The following is a 24444-nucleotide window of genomic DNA, read 5'->3' as shown; positions in this document are numbered from 1 at the left end:
AGAGTAGAGGTCCCCTTTTTGTTTTGTTTCATTGTTGATGTTGGCTACCCCCCAAAATTGGGGTAAGTGCCTTTGGTATATGGATGGATGGTACCTAAAAGATGACAAAACCAAAGTATAATTTGTCAAAAGGGGCTAGCTAGCATTTCTTCTTTCTAAACACCGCTAAGGGTTAGACAAGTGTGATTTCTATATTAAAAAGATTTTTCGTGCATCTATGAATCTTGCATGGCTTGAAATTGAAGAAGGTTTTCTCTTGAGCAGACTTTCAAACAACAAGATTCTTGTCACATTATTCAGCAAAAGTGTCGCCAAACTTGAAAGTGATAATTCACAGGCTGGGTTGGGGCAGCCACCTGAAAATTGCAACGAACGCAGTGAGTTTAGATGTAAAAAAATTATGGCAATGATACTCTAATCAGATGTCAATTATTTTGAAAATAACCATAACAGTAGACATTCAAAAAAGGGCTGAGCCCATCATATATTTTTCCCACACAAGGGTTGTGTAAGACTGGAAAAGTTCCAACTAATATTAAATTACAGTGACCCTACTATAATTAGGATACCCTTATCAATAATTTTAAAAATCAACTCTAGACTTAAAGACAGTACTGTACCCATCATATTTTTCCCAATACAAAAGTTGGTAAGAATGAAAAGTTCCAACTAATATTAAATTAATTCTAAGGTTAGTAATTTAAACAACTAAACCTCAGAGGCTGAAAACAAAGGTTTGCCTAAGTCTTAAGACGACACTAATGTTGTCTGATATAGAAATTGAGTTTAACTTTGCTTACACAATGCTAGGTTCAAATCTAATAACTTTGAGAATAACACAAAATTAAAAAGAACACAGTTTAAATTCAAGTCACGATGAGAGGACAGGTAGGTGAACTCAAGGGACAGTTTAAGACCAAAAAAAGGCCCCATTTTAAATTGTGAATTTGGGATATGAGGTTCAACAATGGGGCCTGGGAGTACATTCATCACCCATGTATAGAGAAAGTTTAAAAATTAAGCATAGCTACTGGCCCAAAAAGATACTGTACAGACAAGTAACGCACTGATGGTGATACCCACCTTAGTCGAGATTAAATTCTTTGGACATCCTTTTGTAAGGAGTTTCAAATACTGACTATAAAATAATAACTTCCAATACTCTGGTACATTTGACATATTTACCTCTTATCACATTGTTGATCTCCTTATAATGGCAATCAAGACTCGAGAAAGCTTTTCTTTACGGAAGCTACATACACAAATGCGCTATAGCCATAACGGTAACCTGCAAATAAAGAGCTATAAATTATTAATTACAGTTTATCAGATTATGAAAAATTTATTAAAAATTTACTTAAGTGCAAATAAATGCTACAAACAGACAGATTTACCTGGTGCAATAAACCATCCCAAGACTATAATGCAAAACGCATAGATCTTTATTGGCTCTCTAAAAAGTCACCAATTTTGCGGGGTGTTACAGCAGTACACAGTGCTGAATCTAACACTTACATGGACCTTCACTCGTGTCGACATTTTTTTAAAGATTTATTTTGAAGTCTTTTTGACAGTATATTAAGGACTCATATTGGTTCCAAAAATCATATTTTAGTATTATGGTATATATATATATATATATATATATATATATATATATATATATATATATATATATATATTAACATGAATTTAATATCTAAGAATGAAAAGGTTGGAGATGAGATGGTGGGAACTGTTGTAGGAAGGGTTTTAGATACAGTAAGATATGATTTCGTGTAGAAGTATTGTTGGAGGGAAGCTATGGTGAGACGAGAGCTGAGAGAAAAATATTTTCAAAGAATTTTAGTCAGAGAGAAATTTAATTTTGTTAAAAGAGAGCATTGGTATCATTAACTAGTTACATTTATTTAGATAGAGATTGGGGTTTTTTCTTCAAATATTTTGACTACAGTATAGGTGTAACAGCTGTTCTATAAAACTAGTCTAGAGGTCAGTCTGAAGCTAAAACCTCGTTATCACAGTACTGTACAAGTGAATGTATGTAACTGTACATGTGTACGAACAGAATGGAATCAAATCTAAAACGAGTAGGAAGAGCAATCAGAGATTGTCAACATTTTACTCGAGCCTATGGACCAAGCTTTCCCTTTTACACAAGTTAACCGTGAATGAATTTACAGTACTGTATCAAATACCTGCAAAAACTTGATGGGTTTCTTCCTATCCGCTGTTCGCTGTTAAAATTTGAAGAGTCTGACATAACACTACTAATAGACAAACATAAATAAACAGGTTATTTTACAACCTCGTTGGTGAAGGTAATTTGTATATGTGTATGTTTATTTTGGTCCATAGTACTCCAAACTCAACAGCTACATCCTGACAATCAGCAAACTTTAAAAGGACCAAACAAAAACAGAATATACCGTAAGTTACAACATTGCTTTGTTGCTGTCTCACAGGATTTTTTATACAGGAGAGGGGGTTCCCAGCCCCCTCGTCCCGTCCCTTTTGGTCGCCTCTTACGACACGCAGGGATAACGTTGGCGCTATTCTAATTGTTTTATGCCCCCGCGGCCACAGGGGGCTGGAGGAACGTAGAGAGTAGAGGTCCCCTTTTTTGTTTTGTTTCTTGTTGATGTCGGCTACCCCCCAAAATTGGGGGAAGTGCCTTTGGTATATGTATGTATGTACAACATTGCTATTGTATACTAACCCCAATGGAGGCACAAACAGTAACAGACTACAGGGGGCCACTTATGCCATCCAACGAAGACCAACAACATTGCCTTTTATCTATTTTCAAGAATATAGAAAGGGAAAATATGGCGCTGCTTTCAACAGGGAAATATTTCACATGGAATGGAGTTTGAGAGGAAGGAGAATCAAGAAAGCAAAACCGCCTAAGCATCAAGATGGTAACGGGGAAGAAACGTTAGCAGAAAAAGGGTGAATGACACGTGAAACAAATACAGCAGGTATCACTTTTATCACTACAAGAGACGCTTGTGGTTACGAAATCCAAATGTGCAGGGATCTTTGAGGTTAACCCTTTTTCCCCCAGGCTATTTGGAAATTTCCAACCCTTAACCCCCTGGGGGTTATTTTTTCCCCAACACATTTTGCAGTATATTTTTTTTAAATTGCTCTAACAGCCTTAATTTTTGTCATAGAGAGGTCAGGTTGGTCTCATTCTCTTGGAAAATGCATGAATTTTCTCAAAAAAAATTATCAAAAATATGAAATAAAACATTTTTATAGCATTTTTTTGCGAGGACGTACTGGTACGTCCATGGGGGTAAAGGGATGGCTTTTGTGAAACGTACCAGTACGTCCTTTGGGGGTAAAAGGGTTAAAAAGATGTGGGAACATTATGCAAGAAGTAGACTAAGAAACAAATAATTTTGTGGTGCAAGAGCCACCCTTCAAAAGTGCGCAACATATCCGCTCCCTCAGATACAAAGCATTGCACCAAAGCAATAAAGTATTAAGCTACAAAAGCATGGACGAAATGAAAAGATTGCTAAACTAAACTAGTAAATGAGTACCTTATAACTTAACATAAAATCGTGAGTACTGTAGTGTAGTCTAAAGATCTCTTCTACTGTAAAGACTAAAATCTTGTAAACAATAAGGAAGATCTTCTACAAAAATGCCTAAAAGGACTAAGATCAATATCCAAAGATCACAGTATCAATGAGAAGGCTGGGGGAATGCTATATGCTGTTCCCTGGGCTACAAAAACAAACTTGAGGAAAAATGAATCAAAGAGACCATTAGTTAGAGTAGTACATCATCATCATCATCTGCTGTTCCCTGGGCTACAAAAACAAACTTGAGGAAAACTGAATCAAAGAGACCATTAGTTAGAATAGTACATCATCAGCATTATCTACCAAGGAAATTGAGGGGTAGCCGACCTCTAACAAATGAAACAAAAAAGGGGACCTTTCCTCTCTACGTTCCTCCCAGCCTGACAAGGGACTCAACCGAGTTCGGCTGTGTACTGCTAGGGGTGCCACAGCCCACCCTCCCCCGTTATCCACCACAGATGAAGCTTCCCTACTGCTGCTACCTCCGAAGTCAGAGTAGTATATACATAAAGGCAAAAGGACGGATGAAAAAGCAAAGGAAAATTTATAGATTAGGATCTACTTAATAGAAATTTCAGCAGTAAATATATCCAGTCGTGGCGATAAAGCGATAACCAGAAGCACTTTAATTTCTCGGAATGTTACACCACGGTTAATGTCCTTAGCATTAGGGCCAAAGCAAAGTCTATTATTCTGGTGACAACCAGGTACAGTCATTCTTATTTGGAGCAATGTCTACTTTTCCAAGATAAATAACAAATTCACTGGCCAACCTTTATGGTATCTAATTGGTTGGGGAGGATCAAAACTCAATATATTGTTTATCAAGAGCCCTCTTGCCTTGGATTTTGGGATAGCCATTACTTCTAAGCAGTACCCGGTAGCCAGGTTAAGACCAGAGGTCTTGGCATTTCAATTAAGTGGTGTACTGTAATCTGGAAGACATCTTTCCTAAGGGCTAAGATGTTTTATATATTTTGAACGGAAAAGCAGATCTATTAGAAATTCAGCAGATATGTTTTCTCAGTGGGGTTAAATGAATTTGTCAATTCTACCTTAAAAGTGTACCGAATAGTATTGGGTTGAGCAAAATTGAAATGAAATTGGTCAGAAATCGTACAGACTGCATACCCTATAGACACCGTTGTTTCATTTAGCACAAACGCTCCCTAAAAAAGAAGAACCAGGACTATGAAAATATCAGTCGTATGGTAAAAATTTGTGATACTTGCCTTCAAAATGTAGGAATCATGTAGGAATGTATTTTCTGTCATCATGTGTGCCTTAAAACATCTCTCTCTCTCTCTTGTTGGAGAAACCCCTGGGTAAATCAGTGCTTTAGGAACCCTGAAGGCGTATCTCCTTTTAAAGCAATAACATATACCATGATCTGCAAAAAAGGGTATTTCATTAGGTACATGTAATGTAATAGCTACAATACAGTTACTAAATTCTTTTCTTACTATTGTACCCATAAAAATATGTAAATGAGGCCTATAAATACAAAAATATAGATTGGAAATATCAGCATTTTCTTTAATATAAGTCTCTTGCAAAATAAAAATTCTCTACAAGCATATATTTAAACCTTATCACACATACCATCCTGAAACATGTTTATTTTCAACTGATTCAGGTTCAGGCAGTTTTTTTAATGACCCTCCCAGATAGTGTTCCCCCTTAAAGAATTTATGGCGCATAGCCAACCAAAGTGAACTTTTAGATATCAAAAGGACATAATAAAATCAATACAAATTTCAAAAGAAACTTGAACTTTTCCTAGCTACGCAAACATGAGTCCTTTAAAATAGGATATGTCTTCAACTTTACTGGAACAGCTGTTAACAAGGTAGTTATCGACAAGTGGACCTCATTAGAAATAGGTAGACTCACTAATTGGTGGGCAGGAAGTTCCCTTAAAACCGAACTGATTGGTTATTTTTCCTCCCTGGAGGCGTCGGTCTGTTCTAGATGATAGCAAGGGAGAAGACTCCACCTTATTATTTGCCCATCATGAGGAATCCTTTCCCCTGAAGGGGATAGCAGTATGGGCATGTGATGTTCAATGGGTAGGTACATAATCAGCTACCCTCCCTCTTGTCAAGGGAGGACAATGGAAATACTTCATTAGATTCTAAGAATAGAGCTCGGAAGGAATAGTACAATACCTGCATCGAGTCACGGCTTGACTGCTTCATCCCCAAGAGAGGAAAAAGAAAGATTATTATGCATTACTGTAGAGAATATGATTCCTATCGTGACGGTCACCATCAACGTTATTATCATTATTAAGATTGTTAAAATCATCATCACCATCGTTGTTATCAAAATATTAAAATAATTAAAACAAAAAAAAATTATTATCGTCGTCGTCATCTGTGGGGAGCTGAGATAACTACATAACTAATTGAACAGCCAGTACAGGACCATGAACTAAAGTGTTGTGGCGGGATGTAAACAAAAACAAACCCCCACACCCTTGATCACTCAGACAAACAAATTGTCTCACAACGCAAACTTTCCCCTGACTTTTACGTCAACTGGACTATTGCACAAAGGGAACAGTAAAACAAAACATAACCTTAAAACTATATTGCTTACAAATTAAACACAAGCAAAAAATCACACATCACTAAACATAGACTTGACACTAAAACAGACAAAAATAACAACAGTCTATTTTATATATATGGTATAACGGTGCGTGTGGGTACACAGAACTCACCAATAATCGGAAAACAATATCCATTTTCTAACCCAACACCGACAGTCCACACACAGTACCAAAAAAACACTTAAAAACTAAAATAAAACCCTAAACACTAAGCCTTCAACCATATGCCATAAAGCAGCAACAATTAATCACACCAACAAGCGAAAACACTTAAGTATTAAATATATGTGTGAGTGGTCACCGTCGTCCACATACGCATAACAGCCCTAGCCCACTGCTACAACTTCCTGGCAAAGAGTATTACCCCACTGCGCAATCGCTTAACTTTATACTCTCAGAATATCATATCCATATCCAGGCCAAACCAGTGTCGTCATCATCATCCTCCGGAACTTATATTAAGCTTGGTCATCAAGAGTTATCCAAAAGCGGTCTACAGTGAACCCTCGTTTATTGCGGCAGATAGGTTCCAGACCCGGCCGCGATAGGTGAAAATCCGCGAAGTAGTGAAACCATATTTACCTATTTATTTAATATGTATATTCAGACTTTTAAAACCTTCCCTTGTACGTAGTACTGTTAACAAACTACCCTTTAATGTACAGAACACTTAATGCATGTACTACAGTACCCTAAACTAAAACAGGCACAAATATTAAAGGCGATTTTATATCATGCGTTTCCTAAACACGCCAAAAAGCACGATAAAAAATGGCAACCAATGTTTTGTTTACGCTTCTCTGATCATAATGAAGAAACAAACGCATTTACTGTACACATCTGTGTATAGGTTAGTTTTTGCATCGATTATATTGATTATTCAATACAGTATGTTGATTTTGTTATTACCAATATGTATATATATATGGGTTATGAAAAAAATCTGCGAAGTGGTGAATCCGCGATGGTCGAACGGCGAAGTAGCGAGGGTTCACTTTATATCTAAATCAACAAATGATCAAACGTATGGGGTCGTCATCAATCTATCTATAAATGTACGGAAGGCAACCAACAGTCCATGGACAAACAAAAACTCCAAAGGAGTCCAAAGGAGGAATTACGTCCTGCAAATGAAAAAAAGAAAAACTTACAAACACTCCTAGCTAACTGAACTATCGCACTATAATCAAAGATAAATAATAAACTTTTTATCATTCACGATCGCGCCCAACAAAGATAAATGAAAACACTGTACTTACACTAATACAAAAAAATCACTTCCAAGGCGGCTGGTTGATGAAAAAGATAATATTCCAGCATTCAGGACACAACCGACTCCTGCTACCGTCAATTGCATTCACCCAAGACATTCATCACCGCCTTAACCTTGCTAAAAAATGTAAACAAACAACCTCAATTATACCAACAGTCTTTCCCACTACAAACAATCATTATACTAAATACCCCTCGTTCGGTGGCGCGCACCGCAGACACACACATGCAAACATATGCATACTCGCACCCGCTCTCCCTCTCTCTCTCTCTCTGTCTGTCTCTCTCTCGCGCACGTGCGCGATTTGGCAAAACCAAAGCAAATAAAATTAATCCTCCACAGTGTCTAGAGATCTGTGGACTCCTTAAACCTTTTACCTCGCGAACGAGACAAGTACGTTCGATAGTCTGTACTCGTGTAGGAACAAACCACAGCAAGGACAAAGGAGAAAAGGAATAAATAGAAGGGGCAAGTTAACCCTGGATAGGTACGGTGGGTCGTTTGCGACCCCGAGCGTCAAAAAAAAACAGGTTTTTCTCACGTGACTCACCCCTGTGACTGAATTTGTGGGTGATCGACCTGCAGGAGGTGTCTCCCCTACACGCTCTAGTAGTGTCCAGATGTGCATTGCTGTAGCTGTACTCCTTCCCCGATTTCTGAGACGCGTCGGGGTCGTTCGCGTCCGAGTTTACCCTTCTGAGGTAGTTTGCATAATTATCAAAGTTATTACGTATTATGAAATTGTCATAGAATGGTGCAACTTGTATAGGTTATCAGTTGTGGAAAGTCTTGGTGGATTGTTTGGCTACCATGTGCATGTTTTTTTTTTTAGTTAAAATGTCGTTCATCACCACGAGGACCATTTTACCGCGAGTGCCCCTTTTTCATTTTTTTTCATTTTTTTGCCAAGTCATTTTTCCGTAAGATATTGCCAAATAGTGTCGTAAAACTTTTGCTTGTTTAGTGTTGGAAAGTGTGTCTAGATGATCTGGCTACCCATGCATGACTTTGTTTTTGTCAGATACGACGTAGTTATTGGTATATTGGGTATTTAACTGCGGTTACCAATTTCTGTTTTTTTTTCAATATTTGTAAAAATTACTACGTAGTAAGGAATTGCCGTATATTATTCATTTTTTTTTCATGTTTATGTGTTAGAAAGTGTGCCTTGATGGTTGGGCTAACACGTGCATGTCTTTTTTTTTATCTGAGATGTCGTATATTAGAATGTCGGGCATTTTACCGCGAGTGTCCCTTTTTAATTTTTTTTCATTTTTTTGCCAAGTCATTTTTCCGTAAGATATTGCGAAATAGGGTCGTAAAACTTTTGCTTTTTTAATGTTGGAAAGTGTGTCTAGATGATCTGGCTACCCATGCGTGATTTTGTTTTTGTCAGACACGACGTAGTTATTGGTATATTGGGTATTTAACTGCGGTTGCCAATTTCTGTTTTTTTTTCAATATTTGTAAAAATTTACTACGTAGTAAGGAATTGCCGTATATTATTGATTTTTTTTTCATGTTTATGTGTTAGAAAGTGTGCCTTGATGGTTGGGCTAACACGTGCATGTCTTTTTTTTTATCTGAGATGCCGTATATTAGAATGTTGGGCATTTTTCCGCGAGTGCCCCTTTTTATTTGTTTTGCATTTTTTTGCTTAGTCATGTTACCGTAAGGAATTGGCAAGTAGTGTCGCAAAACTTATATTTTTATAGTGTTGGAAAGTGTTTCTAGATGATCTGGCTACCCATGCCTATTTTTTTTTTAGCCAGATATGGCGTATATATAAGTATGTGTTCGATTTTCCTGTGATTGCCATTTTTTCGTTTTTTCCCATTTCTTTCAAAATTACTACGTACTAAGGAACTATCACAGAGTAATATTTCATTTATATGTTTATTTGTCGGAAAATATGCCTTGATGGTTTGCCTAGCACGTGGCTGAAATTTTTTTTTTCTGAAATGCCGTATATTAGAATGGCCATTTTTCCACGAGTGCCCCTTTTTATTTGTTTTGCATTTTTTTGCTTAGTCATGTTACCGTAAGGAATTGGCAAGTAGTGTCGCAAAACTTATATTTTTATAGTGTTGGAAAGTGTTTCTAGATGATCTGGCTACCCATGCCTATCTTTTTTTTAGCCAGATATGGCGTATATATAGGTATGTGTTTGATTTTCCGGTGATTGCCATTTTTTCGTTTTTTCCCCATTCTTTCAAAATTACTACGTACTAAGGAACTATCACAGAGTAATGATTCCTCTAGATGTTTATTTGTCGGAAAATTTTGTTTACTTTTTTTTTGATTGAATATCATCAATTTTTTTTAGCTAAAATATTGTTTTACATTTTTTTTTCGATTTTATTTCCCTTCAAAAAAAAATTTTTGGGTCAGAATTTTAATTTTATAGTCGTAAAATAATCGACAATTATCCAGCAACCCACCATACAATTTTTATGCATATCCAATAATAATTAGATTAGTAAATAACACCTTGAAATTGACATACCCTTCCTACATTTCAAGTGGCAGATTAGGGAGTCTGAGTCAGTGTGGTTGGCGGCCATTTTGTGGACATATCCGAAGCGTAAGCTGCCCTATCTATATATATTCTTGTTCCCTATAGAATTTGTGATATTTTGGTATATTTTTACCTGCATAAATATCATATTATATATTAAATATATGTATTTTTTTACGAAATTTCCAAGTACTCAAAAAATTACCTTTAGATATGGCCCCTGATATAAATGTAATTTACAAAAAAATGAAGATTTTTTTACATATTTCTATTTTAGGATAACATATGTTTATTCCCTAAAAAAATTAGCCACTTCCTATTTCATTTGGGTACCCAAAAAAATTCATGAAATTTGGACAATATTTTTTGGCCAAAAAAAGTTACCCTTTTTTTCTCATTTCAGATCTTCACCTCCATGGGTCTGACTTCATCCAAAATACATCAAGATGTGTCCTAAACATTCAAGAATCAATTCCTAAAAGGATTTGTGTATATATGTATAAACTTTTTTTTTATGAATTTTTATGTCAGGTCTTTTTTTTTCTACTTAATTTTTTAGAATATTTATAATAAATAGTTTTTCTGCAGATGAGTAGTATTTATCTTTACAGTTGTTTTAAGCATTCATTGAAGTTTTTTTTGGCAAAAGAAAAAAGGAGGTTACTGCAAAAACTGATTTTTCAAGAATTTTTTTTGGCGTCGGGGTCGTTCGCGTCCGAGTATACCCTTAAAGGGGTGTCCGAGGACCGTACCTATCCAGGGTTAATAAACAATAGGACTCATCCTTGCCTAATAAAGCATAATTTTATGGTTGTTAATACTGTATGCATATTGTCCAAATTTCTTGTACAAATTATGAATTTCGAAATTTGTATTTTTCCTAGCTATAAAAACCTACAGCTCTTTTCATAGGAGTATTTATTTTGGAGGAACTGAAACTAGAGTTTAAAACTTTTGCAAGGTGTTACTACCCTACGCTAGTTAACGGATGGGGGAGTAGTTGGGTAGTCTAGCCACCCCGCTCACACCAGCACTAGGGACTGACCGTCACTTTGCCGTTGCGGCAGGACTTCTCAAGGGTAGACGATGGCAGACCCAGTATGTGTACAGAGCTCCAGGTTTATATACCAAGGAGAAATAAAAATGATTTCCAAAATTGTCATTGGTTCCACCACAACACAAAAATCTTCCGCTCTTCACAACTTGCAGGTAGTGGACGATGAATGTTACTCGTTTCCCACACGCCAACTAGCAAGACCTGTGTCACTGAAATTCTTACAAATGCCAGGGATGTACATAGACTTGACAACGTGTGCACACGGACATCGATCAGAAGTGAGAGGTCATTTGGAATGGCCTTTTCGATGACCTGTCTGATCCAGAAAGAAACTATACATCTCATGATCTTCCTTTCGGTTCTTCCTGTGCTTACAAAGAACCCGCTGATCTGACGATGGGTTTTTTGCCGTTTTTTTTACGTATTTCCTCAGTGCTCTCACATGGCAGAGTAATCATTGATTAGGCTCATTTGCTACCCACCGGGGACTCTCATTCCAGAAGGGCCCGAATCTAGGATCCGCTACAGCCGGATTTTGAGTCGTGGCTATAAACTCAGGGATGAAGCTGTGTCATTTCTACTCCCATACATGCAGCTCACCGACTCTCCTGCCAGAGGACAGAATCTAGAAGGAAGACAGTCTTCAGAGTAAAGTCTCAGTCAGAGGCGTGACGAAGAGGCCCAGAAAAGGCTGTTTTCAGAGAACGTAAGACTTTGATAACATTCCACGGAGGCGGGGGTTTGACTTCCGAGTGAGGGAACGTGCGCTCAAAGTTCCGTATGATGACGGAAAATTCCGTCAAGAAGGAAATGTTAATTCCGTTTAGCTTAAAGATCATCGTCAAGGCCGAGCGATAGCCTATCACCGCAAAGTTCCGTATGATGACAGAAAATTCCGTCGAGAAGGAAATGATAATTCCGTTCAGCTTAAAGACTTCCGAGTGTGGGCAGGTGCACTCAGAATTCTGTGTGAGGAGAGAGAATTTGGTCAAGAAGGGAATGTTACCTACATTCAGCTTGAAGATTAGCTTCAAGGACTTTCACCGCCGACACCAAACAGTTTTCCAACCTGATATTTAATAAGAATTCTACTCTGCTATTGTTGGTCTAAAGGCACTGTGTGTAGAGATACTCTGTCCACGACACCCAACACAAACAACTCATTACTTTGCCTGATAGATTGTGGAAGAACACTACTGGAGATAACCTGGCATGTGCTTCGCAACTGGCTTCAAAAAGTCTCTCTTTGCGAGCAGCTATTGGATAATCCCAGGATGTGAGGTCAAAGCGATTATATCGCTCGATGGAAACTTTACATGTGGTTGTCCGAGTGAGCAGTTATATAAGATCAGGGAACCATCACTTGATCTTGCGATGCCCTAACTTGTTCGATAGCCTCCTTACTAGGCAGAAGGGAAGGAACGCAAAGACGTCTACATGTATTCTGTCCCGTGACTTTGAAAAGCATCCTGTCAAAACACCCGGGGATCTGGTACTGAAGATCCAGAACTATAAAAAAAATCAGTCGTATGGTAAAATTTAACACCAATGATCCCTATCTGTGATACTTGCCTTCAAAATGTTAGCACCACGTAAGAACCTATCTTCTCCCATCAGATGTGTCTTCTCAAAACATCCATCTCTCTTGTTGGAGAACCCGTTGGGTAGATGGAATAGAATAAGAAATTCTAAAGGTATTTTTCCTTTCAAAGCGACAACGAACACCATCATCTGCAAAAGCCTGCTGTAGAATCCTGGGGATGCTTCCTGGACGGGCTGTAGAGCTCCCTTGCTCAACATGGCTGCCACTTCCCCTTACAGGGCTGCTCTCTTCTCGGTGTCCTTAGGTGCCAGCCATTCTGCTCGATGTTCGGGGATCAGAGGGGGCGGTTCTGACAGGAAAAGAATTCTGTATCTCTCCCTGAGGACTGTCACCGTCCAGGGATCCGCACCGTTGTCTCGCCATGCTTGCCAATAATGTTTGAGGCATCCCCGACCTGAGGCGTGGGAAGGTGTGGGGGCCCCCTCTCCCTATCTCCTTCTGGGGAGACGGTTAGAACGGCCTCTCCTTGAGCCGGAACATTTAGGACTAAAGGAGGCCTGGGCTGGGGCACCGCTCCTGCGGGAGGGCCGTGGGGATTGATGCAAGGAAGGGGAGGCGGCCTCCTGCCTAGCCGGAGGCATGGGCGGGTAGGCCCCGTCCGCTGATGATCTCCTGTGTGAGGGCCGCCTTGTCGCCGGCTGCCTGGGCTCGGACGAACTTCAATTTACCCACTCTTTCTAGCGTCTCCGCCACCGCCTGAAGGGTGAACACGGTCTCGCCCCAGACCAGGGCATTCCTCAGGAATTTAGCTTCCCGCTCAGGGAGTCTACGGGGGAGTCTGTTCAGCACTGTGTCCCTCCTCCTCAGAACCCAGTTCGCCGTCTGGGTAAGGAACTGGAAGGTGAGAAACTTCATCGCCTTCCCCCCCCCCCCCCCCCCCAAACGGATCAGTTCTTGTAAGAGGGCCTGGTTCTCCGGGACCGATAGGTCGTGCGCCAGTTGAAACCCTGCTAGGGTGCACGCCCACCAGTCCAGCCATGAGGTCACGTTGACTATGTCCTGAGCGGTGTCCTCCATCATGGCGGCCTCTGCTTGAGAGAAAACCACTGGTGCATTAAGTCTGCGCTCATCTGTGTTGCCCTGGTTCAGAGTAGCGACGGCTTCTTCCATTGTGCAGGGCCCTGAGTGCCGCCCGTCTGGCACATAAAATTTCTTTTGGGTCCTCAGTCCCGGTAGGAGCTTGAAGGAACCCTGGGATCTCAGGGAGTTATTAGGGCCCGACACAAACTGATCAACGTGCTCCATCCCCAGGGCAATGTCAGGCGCTAAGATCAGGGATGGCTTCTGTTGTACAGGATTGTCAACCATCCTGCCCAGACATAACAGCCAAGCTTGTTCCGAAGACGGCTGTGGTTCGTCCAGCCTATGGTGGTGGCGAATGAGGGGCAGAATTTTTCTGTACGAAGGCTCCTCGTCCGGGGAGCACTCGCCGGTGTCTAGCAACTCCTCCACTACTTGCACCTCCGTGTCGGAAGCATCTTCGAAGATGGAGGGATCCGTGGGCGCGGAGGTATCCCTTCCCTCTTGACGGGTTGGTGGAGCGGCTGTCTCCGTCACGGCTGGAGCCGCCGGGGTGGGGGTAGCCGTCATGGGTCTACCCCCTCCAGGGGAGAACCGAATGGAGCTGCTTGAAGGTCGCGATAGCGGCAGGTTCCGTAACTTGGACGGAGCTGGTGCGACGAAGCGGCGTGGGGCCGAGCTTCTGGGAGCGGATGGAGCCGATGATTTGCCAGGCAAGGGAAAGTGTGCCAATGACTGCACCCAACAGGCGGGCGGAGCCTAAGAGACACTGGGCAAGGTCACGGAAGCGGCTCCAGCGGCCACCGAGGCAGGCACTGGGGCGGCAGCCGTCCTGCTCGACCCGCGAGGGTGAAAAGCCACTCTTACAAACCTCCCCCTCGGGGAACTCTTCTTCTTACTCCTTCTCCTCAGGGACTTCGCCTTCTTCCTCGCCGGGCTTGCGTGGGAGCTAGCCCTCCTTCTTCTGGACCTCTTCCTCTTCTTCCTGGTGTCCTGGTCACCGGAGTCGTCCGACGACGAAAAGTTGGAGGTCGAGGAGCTGTCCAAGGAGGAAGACGAGGAGGAGGAGCTGTTGGAATCTTCTGTCTCTACCACAAGCCTTCTAGGGGCTCTCGGTCTGGATACCGGGGTCAAGGGCTCCATAAAGTCTGGAGGAAGCGTTGCTGAGGGCGCCGGGGGCGTGCAAATAGCGGCTCGAGAGGCAAACCAGCCCTCGAACTCCTCTTCCTGCCACATGGGGGACCTGAAGGGCATCCTAGGCTCTGTCCAAACAATGGAGTCGGGGTCCGAAGAACACGTGGTCCTCCTTTCTTTGTCCCGACCGCCCCCGGAACCCGCTGAACCTGAAAAACACTGCCACGATGAGGGGGGGGGGTAGGAGCTGTTTCGGGCTTCCCCCACACCGGGTCTTCACTTGAGACGGGTCCTGCGGGCACCAGGACTTTGTCCACAACACATACTTCCGCCACACTAGCAGACCCCCCACCCGTCTGCGTAGGCCCCACATTAACAGAATCCCCGATATCAGACTCATGGGGACCGGCAATAGGCTGTTTCCCTGCAACGGACTTACCTCGTCCCCTACTCTGGGTAGGGCAAGGTAAAGGAGAACCTCTCTCTCCGAAGGCACTGAGGGAGACGTCAACGGCGAGATGAGACCCGCCTTCTTGGGAGATCATTTGGGCGCCTTTTTCTTCTTAGTGGCAAACAGGGTCCACTGAAGCTCTGGCCAGGACTCGCACTCCGGGCACGTGGAGGAAGGGGAGCACTTATTTCCTCGACACGAGGCGCACAGCGTGTGCGGGTTGACATCCGGCCTGGAAAACCAGGCCACGCAAGACTTACCAGCTTGGGGCCCGGGACGACGCTGGGATTCCATAATAAGGAAACGCGGACACAAAAGCAACACAAGAACACAAGGGAAAGGGTAAAGAACACAAAGGGAACACGTGGTGCACAAGGGATGAGGAAGACAAAGTAACACGTGGTACATAAGGTGGATCGGACGGGATAAGTGAGAGAGAGCGGCGAGATGATATCTACGCTGCGACCAGACGCTTACTGACGACTCAGACCTAGCAGCGCTGCCTCGCGCGCTGACCCCGGTTCGCCCCGGGGCGAGTATCCTTCCGCCCTAGAGCGCCCCAACAAGGTAACGGAGAGAGGGGGGGAACTACGCAAAATTCTTGGTCGGTTAATGAGGAGATCCCAGATCCTCCTAAGAAAGTAGTTCGAGGTAAGTACTCCGTGTTGGAACAAAGAATATTTCATTAAGGACAAGTAATGTAATAGCTACTATACTGTATCTAAATTCTTTTCTTCCTACAATACAGTACCCACAGAGATATATACTTAATGCCCTATAAAAACAAATATAAATACATTTGAAATCACCCCATTTTCTTTGATCCAAAAGTCTCTTGCACAGCAAAATAAAACTTCTCCGCAAAAATTACATTTGAACCCTATCATATACCATCCTGAAACATGTTTTTTTTCAACTGATTCAAGTTCAGGCACTTGTTTTTAATAACCCCTTCCAGATAGTGTTCCTCTCGTTAGACTCGACTTTTGAAGTTTGACTCGGGACTGAGAAGACATAAGACTCGCTAATTGATGGACAGGAAGTTCCCCTAGAACTGAACTGATTTGTTATTTTTCTCCCTAGAGGCATCAGTCTGTTCTCGATGAGAGCAAAGAAGATGGCTGTTGGTCTAGAGGAACTGTGTGGATAGATACTCCGTCCACGACACCCACCACAAACAACTTACCGCTTCGCCTGATACACTGAAACAGATGACTCATGGAGCTATCCTGCCGTGTGCTTCGCATCTGGCTTCGAAAAGCCTCTCTTTGCAAGAAGCTGCTGGATAATCTCCAGATGCGAGGTCGTAGCGATAGTATCACTCAATGGGAAATCTTCACGGGTGGTCGGGAAGTGGAGGGATCTCCATCGGGGCCTCTGTGAGCAGTTGTACAAGATCTGGGAATCATTCTGCATGTTGCCGAAGCAGAGCTATGAAGATCATCGCTCGATCTTGTAATGCCCTAAACTTATCTGATAGCCTCCTTACTGGGCAGAAGGGGAAGAACGCATAGATACCCTTTCTGTTCCGTGATGTTGAAAAGTGTCCTGCCTGGATGCACGGCCGTTTTTCCTTTCAAAGCAACGACGTACACCATTATCTGCAAAAGAATATTTCATTAAGTACAAATAATGTAATAGCTACTATATTGTATCTAAATTATTTTCTTAATACTGTACCCACAGATACATATCAATGAGGCCCTATAAATATGATAAATTCGTAGATGATTTGTATTTTTCCTAACTATACAAACCTTAGCTATTTATTAGGGTTTATACTTTCAGCGGAGCTGAAATGACGAGCCACTTTCCTTGGAGGTAGGACTTCAAGGGGGATAGGGCTGGCGGGCAAGCTTGCATAAATAGCTAAGGTTTGTAGAGTTAGGAAAAATACATATTATCTACGAATTTGTCACTTGTTCCGTAACTGGAATACAAACCAAGCTCTATATTAGGGGTGACTCACCCATTAGGAAGGGTGGACGTCCCTGCCAATCTGGCTTTTGGCTCTACCCGGGGCCTCCTTATCTGAGTATGTTAGTACTCAAAAATAAGGAGTGCCCTGCCCTCGCTAAAACTTTGTTATGCAAGGTCCGCGGCCTACGCAAGCTGTGTGTTGAGACATGTAGAAGTGCGACTATCTAGGTAAAGTTATTCAGAGTCAATTGTAGGAAAAAACTGATGTAACCAAGAATTTCCCAATACCACCTCACCAGGGTATGGGGACGCAACAGTATTAGCTTAATACTAGGTACACTAGGAAGCATGGTTTACCTGCAGTGGTTTGAGGTCAGCTTATGCAGAGAACCCAGGATGCTGCTTTCCCCACGAGAGGGGAGGATGACGAAAAGAATAAGGGCCAGACATACCTTTTCATTCACGCAGACTAAAACCGAGTAATAGTGCCCTCAACCTTCTGCTACTTGTCCAATAAGGAGCTTGAGGTATAGAACCAGCTGTTGTGCAGCCACCACAGGACCAATAGAGATCGTATCGAGTTCCTGTGGGTCACGTCTTGCAGGAGAAAGGTTGTGAAAATCTCCTGGAGCATTTACACCCTTGCTTGTACAACCTGCATCACAGAGTAATCTGCTGACATCATGGGGCGACGTGTGGGATGAGGATCTGGAATCACAGCGTAGTTGATGACTCAATGAGTCCAGCAGAGATGATGTTTTGGTGATCCTCCTCTCGTCTCTCCCAGTGCTGACGACAAGAGAACGATGGTGCCAAAGATTAATATCAAGATCAGGAATAAGAAATTTAATAGACCGTAAGTTTCTGTCCAACAAAGGAAGATGAGAGTCAGCAGCTGAAGACCAGAAAGGAAAACAATACTCAAAACAAGGTTGAATGAAAGAATTTAAACACTTCTTCAGAATAGATTGATCACCGAAAATCTTACAAGACACTGAAAGAAAAAGGACTTTTTATAAGGCTTTATGCACGTTGCCTTTAATCATAAAGTTAAATTTGGCGGGACAAAGAATACGTCTTTACAGAGCCGAAATAAAAAGTGTCTAGCAGAGGGTTGTTATACCTTGCATTCAACGGCTAGTTTCAGCTTCGCCGAAGGTTTCTATGTTGCGCTGGAATAAATATATTTTAACGAATGACTGATGGACATGATATACTGTACATCCTCAAATATATATGACATATTCGTAGATAATTTGTTTTTTTCTAACTATACAAACCTTAGCTATTTACATAGGGTAATTACTTCGGAGTAGCTGAATGACGAGCCATGAGAATTTTAAAGAGGGTTTACTACCCCACCGCTAGTTAGTGGGGGCGTAGGGAGGGGTAGCTTGCAACACCCCCCCCTCACACACAGTGAGTGCTTCACTTTGCTTAGAGGTAGGACTTATCCCGGGGGACAGGGCTGGCGGTCACATATGTGTAAATAGCTAAGGTTTGTATAGTTAGGAAGAATACAAATTATCTACAAATTTTTCATTTGTTCCATAACTGAAATACAAACCACCCTATTTACATAGGGTGACTCAACCCTTAGGAAGGGCGGTAAGTCCCTGCCATACTGGCTTTGGCTTTGCCCGGGGACTTCATATTCGAGTGTTTACGTACTCAGAAAATAAGGAGTCCCTGCTCCTCGCTAGCATGCTGTGAAACTGCTGCCACCTACGTAAGCTGTGTGCGAAGATGAAGAAGTGACTTATCCTAGGAAGTTGACCTGGAGTTCTTCAGATGGAAATCTAGGCTAGGACTCTCCCAATACCTCGTCAGGGTATGGGGACATGACAGTACTACACTTAATACTAGGAACACAAGGAAGCATGGTTTACCTGCAGTGGTTTGAGGTCAACTGTGCAGAGAACCCAGGATGCTGCTTTCTCCAAGGGAAGAGTGGATGACGAAAAGAATAAGGGCCAGACATACCTTTTCATTTACGCAGACTAAAACCGGGTAACAATGCCCTCAACCTTCTGCTACTTGTCCATTAAGGAGCCTGAGGTTAGACCAGCTGTTGTGCAGCCACCACAGGGCCGATAGAAAACGTATCGAGCCTCCTGTGTGTCACGTCTTGCAGGTAGTGGGCTGTGAAAGTGGTCTGACGCTTCCACACCCCAGCTGGCAGGACCTGCATCAGTGAATAATTTTTCTTGAAGGCCAGGGACGTGGCTATGCCCCTGACATCATGGGCTCTAGGGCGACGTGACGGAGAAGGGTCAGGATGCAAGGCTAGGTGTATTACCTTGCGAATCCAGGCTGAGATGGTATTCCTGGTGACCCTTCTCTTCGTTTTCCCAGTGCTCAGAAACAAGGCTTGCACCTGGGGACGAACTGCAGCTGTTCTTTTAAGATACAACCTCGGACTCCTTACTGGGCACAGTAGGAGACGGTCTGGGTCATCTGTTACAGAAGGAAGACTCGAAACCTGGAAAGTGTCGAACCGAGGGTCCAGCACTCCCGGATTCTGAGTCTTGGCAACAAACTCAGGGACGAATCTGAACGTTACCTCCCCCCATCCCCTTGAATGGGCGACGTCGTATGAGAGACCATGTAATTCGCTGACTCGCTTGGCCAAAGACAAAGCTTGCAGGAACACCGCCTTCCAAGTAAGATGGCAATCTGAAGCCTGGCGTAATGGTTCGTAGGGAGGTCTCTTTAGAGACCTGAGAACTCGAACTACGTTCCATGGAGGTGGTCTCACTTCTGACAGAAGGCAGGTAAGTTCATAACTTCGTCTGAGTAAAGAAAGTTCCCGCGAGGAAGAAATGTCCACTCCTTTGAGCCTGAAGGCAAGACTTAAGGCTGAGCGATAGCCTTTCACTGCCGAGACTGAAAGGCGCATTTCCTCCCGCAAATACACGAGGAACTCCGCTATTGCTGGAATAGTGGCTTCGAGTGGAGAGATACCCCTTACACGACACCAACCACAGAAAACTCGCCACTTCGCCTGGTAGACTCCTGCGGATGACCTGCGCAGGTGGCCAGACATCCTGTTTTGCTATGGATTTTCCCTTAACGAACTCACAAAGGCGATTTTAAAAGAAATCGTTTGAGCTCGCAACTCCACATACCGCAACGCCACTGACGGACTCATTACGGCGCAAAACATTTTGCGTTCTGGCGTTTCCAAAAGCAGTTTTGCAATGGCAATTAGCTATTACTCAGCTGCTTGGAATTCCTACTCTGTTAGCGGACAAAATACGGTTCACTACTGAGTTTCGAAGTGTGAGGTCAGATGACAGATTCAGACGTCGACAGTACCTCGCCCCTCGGAACCAAAGGGCATGGCGCGATATTCACACAAACGGCTACACAGATGTCGATGGGACAGAAGTTACAGCTCCCTCCATTCTCACCTAACGCAGCAACAGTATGGTTTCAGCGTGCCGAGTCAAACATCACTGATGAAATAAGATCGGACATGGTGATGGTAATGCTGACACCAGTCCCACTTAAAAGAATTTCCTCCTAGCTCAAACAGAGGCTTGGACCCATGAGGTACAGAGACCTGAAGAAGAAATTGACGAAGCTCTATGACCTCCCGGTACCCGAGGGCCCAGCGCCCCCGATCTGATGACAACGCCCCTCGATGACATTCATCCCTCAGCAGCCTGGGACGAACTGACGAACATCCTCCAGCTGAATGAGCTTGACAGCGATGGGCGGCCCAAGGGGATAAGCCTGTCAAGGTAGATCTTCCTCCGTCGCCTTCCCAAAAGTATCCGCACCCAGTTGGAGGGCGCCGAGGACCTGGACGTGCCATCGTTGGTCGTGAAGGCCAACAAACTCCACCTGGCAGCCTAGACTGCCAGATACACGCCACCACCTCTGTCAATGCCGTCACGGAGGAGCCAGACAAAGTAGGGGTCAACGCGATCCACCGTGGGAGACCCCAATACTCCTGCCCACGGATCCTGCCGCATGGACAGCAGCAGCATCGCCAGCAGCGCTGTAGTGGTTTGCGGACTGTGGCCAGAATTAGCACCAAAACTGCCTAGTGTCCGAATGCCGACCACACTCTAACGTTCACTACACGAAAAGGTAAAACTGTGGAATGCCCAAAAATCTAAGTAATAGGTCAAGAGAACAGAGCACTGGGCACCACCCCTTGACTTTATACAGGACAAGGGGACACAGCTAATAACGAAACTGCATATTATTATTCGGAGGTAAGCTGATTTCAGGTTATGTAAGTACTAAATATTTATTGAGGAAATGAAAAAAACTATGATACTAAGAAAAAAAGAAGAAAAAACTTAGTTTCAAAGAAAAAGCAGGAGCAACAGCAAGCACCACCGAGTGTGTCCAACCGTGCGCCCATCCAAAAAACTAGGTGGGCAACCATGCCTACAAGCAACCGTGGAGCAGGCGAGGCCCGATCACACGGGCTTCTACATCCTCGACGTAAACTCAGGAAAAAGGTTCTTAGTGGATACCGGCGCTACAGTGTCAACGTTCCCACCTTCAAAGAATGACCTAGGCCTCCAATCAGACGAAAGGGTCGCCCTGGTTGCCACGAACGGCAGCCCCATCACCTGTTACGGGACAAGGACACTGAGGATATCCATTATGGGCCCGGAATTACAACTGGCCTTTCCTGATCGCAGACGTCAAGGTGCCCCTCCTGGGAGCCGACTTCCTCGCTCACCACGGACTGCTGGTAGACGTGCGTCGCAAACGACTAGTCGAGCGCAGGACCTACCAGTCCCACCACCTCACCAGCGGCGGGCCCAGCCTTCCCAGGGTGTGCTCAGTCACGCCCTATGCATACGGCTGCCTGCCGCAGGAATTCCTGGAGGTCTTCAAACCCGAGCTCCACCAACTGAAGGGGTTCCCTGCCAAGCATGGGATATTCCACCATATCTCAACGACAGGCCCGATAATCCACTGCAGGCTCAGAACCCTCCCTCTGCAGAAGCTACAGGACGCCAAACAAGCCTTGAAGACGGAGAGCATGGGAATATGTAAAAAGAGGTTCAGCCTGTAGGCCTCTCCGCTACACATGGAGGCCCTGCAGTGATTATAGACTCCTAAATCTGGCCACGACACCTGACCACTACCCATTGCCAAACATGCAGGATCTCACCGGGACCCTTCACGGAGCCAATATTTTCTCCAAGATAGATCTCTTAAAAGTCTTATTTTCAGGTCCCCATTCAGCCCGATGACATTCCAAAGACAGCCATCACCAACCCCTTTGGGTCCTACATCTTTTCCTACTCGACGTTCAACCTGAGAAACGATGGATAGCACAGGTCAATGTACTCTGCCCGTCTCAGGAATAAAGCATCACTCGGCTATGGTCTGTCTCTCGTACCTCACAACCTTCTTTGCACAGGGAACCCGTGAGAACCAATGAAGGCAGCTCAAAACAAATGGGCATTTTATTAAGCATTAGGCCAGTTGCTTTTAACAGTAAACTAGTTAAAAAGGTTGGTGGGAGAAAAAGAATACGTATTTACCGAGCTGAAATAGAAAGCGAATGTTAGTCACTAGTGCTAGTGTGACCACTACCTAGAGGCGGGCTGTTACACCGTGAAAAAAAGCTTTAGCGGCTGGTTTTAGCTTTGCCGTAATACTCCTCCATAGTAAAGAGCGGACGGTTTGTATTTTGCACAGGAGCAAAACCAGTTTCAGGAGTTAAGCTGTACAGAACCTAATAAAACCCACCTAACCTAACCTAGTAGTTCCCAGGTCACAACCCCTAGCCAGGGGCAAGCCACCAGACCCCTTCCCAGGTCACAACCCCTAGCCGGGGGCAAGACCCCAGACTCCCTTCCCAGGTCACACCCGTTAGCCAGATTGATTTGATTTAAGTATAGATTTCTTATATAAAATTTACCAAAAGTTTTTATTACAACATACAAGTGTTAATGATACATGGAATCCATATGTTATTATATTTAATCAAATAACTTTAATAATAAATGCACTATAGTATAAACTTTGTGGGTCAGTCCTCCAAACTACGCTGGGTCAGTTTTACCCGAGATTATGGGTCAATCCTCTGCCTAGGTCAGTCCTCCGGTTACCATAAAATATGGACGCCTACTAAACTAAACTTCTCCCCCATAACCTAACCTAACATACAAGCCATGTCATTACCTACTTACCTAACTGGGGGGCTGACGTCCCCCTGCGACCCCCTTACACTGCTGTATACTTAAGTCTTCATTATACAGGTGGCGGATATTATACATACACCCCAGCTGAAACAAAGATGATAAAAGAATTAAAGCTTTTTTTCTTTTTGACAAAAAATTTGTAAATTTTTGCATTCTATTAAGTAGAATAAAAGAACGATATATTGACAAAAAACATCAAATTTTAAACTGTTATTATCTATACCCTTTTTTATAATACTGGAAATCATATAGAGAATTAACAGCCCTGTACATGCTATTTGAATTAACAGTACAGTCATTGTTAACAGACGCCTTTTATTTCTGTATATTGATATTCACCTTTTTCATTTATAAATTATTCCGATTTTAATCTAAGTGTAAATAAATTATATAAATATGGCTAGAATATTGTTCCATATGATTAAAAACAATAAAAATAATCAAAATATCATTAAAAGAAGTAAAATAATGATATAATATACTTGGCCAATCCTAGGGTACACATGACTTTACAGACATCCTTCAGGACAAGTTGCCTCAATATGGCCAGGGTTGTCTAGGGCCAATAGTCCTGGATCCATCCTCCCACAGGCTAGAATATTGTCCTAAATGATTAAAAACAATAAAAACAACCAAAATAACAAACAAAACAAGTAAAACAATGCCTTAATCTACGACAAGTTGCCTCAATATGGCCAGGGTTGTCTAGGGCCAATAGTCCTGGATCCATCCTCCCACGAGCTAGAATATTGTCCCAAATGATTAAAAAACAATAAAAACAACTAAAATAGCAAACAAAACACGTAAAAACACTGCCCTAAAACACAGACAATCCTAGGGTACACATGACCGTAAAAGCATATTTCTTTACCAGCAATGCTAAGCCTAAAAAAAGACAATTTTTAAGCCTAATATATAATGTTGGGGTAATTATTTTAATTATTAAGCCATTATTATTCTATTATATCATATGAGTACAAAATTATTCCAAATTTACCTTTGATTTCATATATATAAGGAATGACTTCTCTGGCTCTCGGATCTCGCTGCCTTCAAACGTTTGTTTACATTTATCT

General features: G+C 42.8%; 1 long non-coding RNA gene across 4 annotated transcripts; it reads right to left on the bottom strand.

The window, feature by feature from the left end:
* Positions 1 to 24444, bottom strand: LOC137636797 (uncharacterized). Of its 4 annotated transcripts, none has more exons than XR_011043224.1 (7): positions 24366 to 24444; positions 23851 to 23973; positions 23357 to 23452; positions 16453 to 16867; positions 4829 to 4986; positions 1186 to 1288; positions 1 to 356 (listed from the first exon to the last, which is right to left on the bottom strand). It is a non-coding gene; the product is annotated as an uncharacterized lncRNA (long non-coding RNA). The 4 variants fall into 4 exon arrangements; XR_011043225.1 differs by having other exon boundaries at positions 23851 to 23960; positions 24366 to 24430; XR_011043223.1 differs by lacking the exon at positions 24366 to 24444 and having other exon boundaries at positions 23851 to 24269.

This window comes from Palaemon carinicauda, unplaced genomic scaffold, assembly GCF_036898095.1.
Source record: "Palaemon carinicauda isolate YSFRI2023 unplaced genomic scaffold, ASM3689809v2 scaffold392, whole genome shotgun sequence".
Classification (NCBI taxonomy): Eukaryota; Metazoa; Arthropoda; class Malacostraca; order Decapoda; family Palaemonidae; genus Palaemon; species Palaemon carinicauda.
The sequence above is the reverse complement of the archived record's forward strand: the minus strand, read 5'-3'. Positions and strand labels throughout refer to the sequence as shown.